Source organism: Oncorhynchus masou, chromosome 24 (genome assembly GCF_036934945.1).
Source record: "Oncorhynchus masou masou isolate Uvic2021 chromosome 24, UVic_Omas_1.1, whole genome shotgun sequence".
Lineage (NCBI taxonomy): Eukaryota > Metazoa > Chordata > Actinopteri > Salmoniformes > Salmonidae > Oncorhynchus > Oncorhynchus masou.
The window spans coordinates 117,508,352-117,514,351 of NC_088235.1; positions in this window are offsets into that span (position 1 = coordinate 117,508,352).

Sequence of the window (6,000 nt, forward strand, 5' to 3'; positions counted from 1 at the left end):
TTTGTAAAACATTTTGCAAACAGATTATACATTTTCCAACAGAGTCGGCATAATGAATACACTCCGGTGTTGGAGAGCACCAAAACTCACTGATCTACAAATGATATTGAGTAGTTATTGTGGACGGACCACCAGAGGGCAGGCTGGGCTCACGGATAGCAGCCCAACAAGGCATGGGAGACAAGGCAACCAGAGGGCAGGCTGGGCTCACGGATAGCAGCCCAACAAGGCATGGGAGACAAGGTAACCAGAGGGCAGGCTGGGCTCACGGATAGTAGCCCAAGGCATCTGGAACATAGTGGTGTGATGGGTCAGATCTGGAGAGTAGTGGTGTGATGGGTCAGATCTGGAGAGTAGTGGTGTGATGGGTCAGATCTGGAGAGTAGTGGTGTGATGGGTCAGATCTGGAGAGTAATGGTGTGATGGGTCAGATCTGGAGAGTAATGGTGTGATGGTGTGATATCTTATTGGTGTCCTTTAGTAGTGGTTTCTTTGCAGCAGTTCGACCATGAAGGCCTGATTCACGCAGTCTCCTCTGAACAGTTGATGTTGAGATGTGTCTGTTACTTGAACTCTGTGAAGCATTTATTTGGGCTGCAATCTGAGGTGCAGTGAACTTTAATGAACTTATCTTCTGCAGCAGAGGTAACTCTGGGTCTTCCTTTCGTGTGGCGGTCCTCGTGAGAGCTAGTTTCATCATAGCGCTTGATGGTTTTTGCGACTGCACTTGAAGACATTTTCTGGATTGACTGACCTTCATGTCTTCAAGTAATGATGGACTGTTCTTGGGCTTTTACCAAACAGGGTTATCTTCTGTATACCACCCTACCTTGTCACAACACAACTGATTGGCTCAATGATGGACTATTAAGAAGGAAAGAAAATCCACAAATTAACTTTTAACAAGGCACACCTGTTACTTGAAATGCATTCCAGGTGACTACATCATGAAGCTGGTTGAGAGAATGCCAAGAATGTGCAAAGCTGTCATCAAGGCAAAGGCTGGCTACTTTGAAAAATCTCAATTTACTTATCATGTAGTAACCAAAAACGTTTTGAGTTATTTCATAGTTTTGATGTCTTCACTATTATTCTACAATGTAGAAAATAGTAAAACAACAACAACAAAAACACTGGAATGAGTAGGTTCAAACTGTTGACTGGTACTGGATGTTTGTCCCATAAAATATTTGGCATGGGTCCCCAGATCCTCAAAAAGTTCTACAGCTGCACCATCGAGAGCCTCCTGACTGGTTGCATCACCACCTGGTACGGCAACTGCTCAGCATCTGACCGTAAGGCGCTACAGAGGGTAGTGCGTATGGTTCAGTACATCACTGGGGCCAAGCCTCCTGACATCCAGGACCTCTATACCAGGCGGTGTCAGAGGAATGCCCATCAAATTGTCAGACTGTTTTCTCTGCTACCGCACGGCGGTACCGGAGCAGCAAATCTAGGACCAAAAGGCTCCTCAACAGCTTCTACCCCCAAGCCATAAGACTGCTGAACAATTCATCAAATGGCCACCCAACTATTTACATTGACCTCCATTTGTTTTGTACACTGCTGCCGCTCACTGTTTTATCTATGCATAATCACTTCACCCCCACCTACATGTACAAATGACCTTGACTAACCTGTAACCCTCCACACTGACTCGGTACCGGTGCCCCCTGTATATAGCCTCCACATTGACTCTGTACTGGTAACCCCTGTATATAGCCTCCACACTGACTCGGTACCGGTGCCCCCTGTATATAGCCTCCACATTGACTCTATACCGGTGCCCCCTGTATATAGCCTCCACATTGACTCTATACCGGTGCCCCCTGTATATAGCCTCCACATTGACTCTATACCGGTGCCCCCTGTATATAGCCTCCACATTGACTCTATACCGGTGCCCCCTGTATATAGCCTCCACATTGACTCGGTACCGGTGCCCCCTGTATATAGCCTCCACATTGACTCGGTACCGGTACCCCCTGTATATAGCCTCCACACTGACTCGGTACCGGTGCCCCCTGTATATAGCCTCCACATTGACTCTGTACCGGTGCCCCCTGTATATAGCCTCCACATTGACTCTGTACCGGTGCCCCCTGTATATAGCCTCCACATTGACTCTGTACCGGTGCCCCCTGTATATAGCCTCCACATTGACTCTGTACCGGTGCCCCCTGTATATAGCCTCCACATTGACTCTGTACCGGTGCCCCCTGTATATAGCCTCCACATTGACTCTGTACCGGTGCCCCCTGTATATAGCCTCCACATTGACTCTGTACCGGTGCCCCCTGTATATAGCCTCGTTATTGTTATTCTTATTGTGTTACTTTTTAGTATTATTGTTTTTACTTTAGTCTACTTGGTAAATATTTTCTTAACTTTTCTTGAACTGCACTGTTGGTTAAGGGCTTGTAAGTAAGCATTTTACGGTACGGTCTACACTTGTTGTATTCGGCGCATGTGACAAAGTTTGTTTTGATTTGATTAAATGATTAATACAATCAGGGTAACTGCATTAGACTGATTACATTCAAATAAGTTCTCAAACATACTTCACAATTCCAGTTTAATACTCTGGGGAATGAAGAGCTGTGTTCAACTTGTGAGATTTACTGAATGTATGAGCATAGCAGCATGGCATACCTTTAAATAGAGGCAGTTAATTCTTTATACTGAACAAGTATCTTATGTTTCACAGAGTCGTGGCTGAACGAAGACATGAATAACATACAGCTGGCGGGTTATATACTGTATCAGCAGGATAGAACAGATATTTGTTTTTCTCTGATATGATAAGGGGTGGGGATGTATGTATATTTGTAAACAACAGCTGGTGCAATATATCTAAGGAAATCTTGAGGTTTTACTCACCTGAGGTAGAGTATCTCATGATGACCTGTAGACCACATTATCTACCAAGAGAGTTTTCATCTATATTCTTTGTAGCTGTCTATTACCACCACAAACAGATGCTGGTACTAAGACTGTACTCAATGAGCTGTATAAGGCCATAAGCAAACAGGAAAACACTCATCCAGAGGCGGCGCTCCTAGTGGCCGGGGACTGTAATGCAGGGAAACTTAAATACGTTTTTATCTTATTGCTACCATCATGTTAAGTGTGCAAACAGAGAGAGAAAAAACTCTCGACCACCCTTACTCCAAATCAAATGTATTTATGTAGCCCTTCGTACATCAGCTGATATCTCAAAGTGCTGTACAGAAACCCAGCCTAAAACCCCAAACAGCAAGCAATGCAGGTCAAGAAGCACAGTGGCTTGGAAAAACTCCCAAGAAAGGCCAAAATCTAGGAAGAAACCTAGAGAGAAACCAAGCTATGAGGGGTGGCCAGTCCTCTTCTGGCTGTGCCGGGTGGAGATTATAACAGAACATGGCCAAGATGTTTAAATGACCAGCATGGTCAAATAATAATAATCACAAGCAGAACAGTTGAAACTGGAGCAGCAGCACGGCCAGGTGGACTGGGGACAGCAAGGAGTCATCATGCCAGGTAATCCTGAGGCATGGTCCTAGGGCTCAGGTCCTCAGAGAGAGAGAAAGAAAGAATTAGAGAGAGCATACTTAAATTCACACAGGACACCGGATAAGACAGGAGAAGTACTCCAGATATACTCCAGATATAACAAACTGACCCCAGACCCCCAACACATAAACTACTGCAGCATAAATACTGGAGGCTGAGACTCCACACACAGAGACACATACACAGGTCTCCCTCGCTCTCCATTTTGCAAATCTGATAATAATTCTATCCTCATGATTCCTGCTTACAAGCCAAAACTAAAGCAGGAAGAACAAGTGACTCGGTCAATAAAGAACTGGTCAGATGACGCAGATGCTAAGCTACAGGACTGTTTTGCTCGCACAGGCTGGAATATGTTCTGGGATTCTTCCAGGGCATTGAGGAGTACATCACATCAGTCACTGTCTTCATCAATAAGTACATCAATGACGTCGTCCCCCCAGTGACTGTACATACATACCCCAACCAGAAGCCATGGATTACAGGCAACATCCACACTGAGCTAAAGGGTATGTCAGGACCCGGTTACGAACCTGGGTCTCCGGAGTGAGAAACAGTCACTTAACCAACTGAGCCATGAATAGTCAGCAGAACCCAGAAGATGAGGCAGACACAGCAGTACTTAAGACGGTGTATTTAATAAAGTAAAAAGGAGAAGTCCTTAAATACAAAAATGGCAAATCCAAAAGGTGGTAGGAATAGCACAAAAAAGCCTCAAGAGATACTCAAAAACAGAATTCCACAAGAGCATCCACCGGAATCGACAAGAATACACAGAACACTAGGGCTGGGTGCTAACATACAAACACAGAGCACAGAACTGAGGGAAACAAAGGGTTTAAATACAATCAGGGGAAAAAGAGGCACAGGTGCAAATAATAATGGGGAACAAGGGAAAAAACATAAGGTCAAAAAGCACAATGGGGGCATCTAGTGACCAAAACCCGGAACAACCCTGGCCAAATCCTGACAGGGTAGAGCTATATTAAGTTCTGCTTTTCTGATGTATCAAGTACTTATGTCATGCAATAAAATGCAATGAATTACTTAAAAATCATACAATGTAATTTTCTGGATTTTTGTTTTAGATTCCGTCTCTCACAGTTGAAGTGTACCTATGATAAAAATTAGACCTCTACATGCTTTGTAAGTAGGGGAACCTGCAAAATCGGCAGTGTATCAAATATTTGTGCTCCCCACTGTATGTGAGAATGCTATTAATTGACTACAGATCAGCGTTCAACACCATAGTGCCCTCAAAGTTGACGAACATGTGACTAAACACCTCCCTCTGCAAGTGGATCCTGGACTTCCTGACGGGCCGCCCCCAGGTGGTAAGGGTATGTAACAACACATCCGCCATGCTGATCCTCAACACAAGGGCCCCTCAAAGGTGCGTGCTCAGTCCCCTCCTGTACTCCCTGTTCACTCATGACTGCATGGCCAGGCACGACTCCAACACCATCATTACTTTTTCTGACGACACAACATTGGTAGGCCTGATCACCGACAACGACGAGACAGCCTAAAGGAAGGTCAGAGACCCGGCTGTGTGGTGCCAGGACAACAACCTCTCCCTCAACGTAATCAACACTAAGGAGATGATTGTAGGCTACAGGAAAAGGAGGACAGAGCACGCCCCCATTCTCATCGACGGGGTTGTAGTGGAGCAGGTTGAGAGCTTCAAGTTCCTTGGTGTCCACATCATCAACAAACTAACATGGTCCAAGCACACCAAGACAGTCGAAGACGGCTCAACAAAACCTATTCCCCCTCAGGAAACTGAAAAGATTTGGCATGGGTCCTCAGATCCTCAAAAGGTTCTACAGCTGCACCATCGAGAGTATGGTTGCATCGGTTGCATCGCTGCCTGTTATGGCAACTGCTCGGCCCCCGACTGCAAGGCACTACAGAGGGTAGTGTAAACAGGCCTGTACATCACTGGGGCCAAGCTTCCTGTCATCCAGGACCTCTATACCAGGCGGTGTCAGAGGAGGGCCCTAAAAATTGTCAAAGACTCCAGCCACCCTGGTATTAGACTGTTCTCTCTGCTACCGCACGGCAAGCGGTATCGGAGCGCCAAGTCTTGGTCCAAGAGGCCTCTAAACAGCTTCTACCCCCAAGCCATAAGACTCCTGATCATCTTGTCAAATGGCTTCCTAGACTATTTGCATTGCCCCCCCATCCCTTCTTTATGCCACTGTTACTCTCTGTGGTCATCTATGCATAGTCACTTCAATATCTCTACCTACATGTACATATTACCTTAAATAACCGGTGCCCCCACACATTAACTCGGTATCGGTACCCCCCTGTATATAGTCTCGTTATTTTACTGCTGCTCTTTAATTACTTGTTACTTCTATTTCTTATTCTTATATGTCTTTTTTTAAATTGCATTGTTGGTTAGGGGCTCATAAGTAAGCATTTCACTGTAAGGTCTACTAC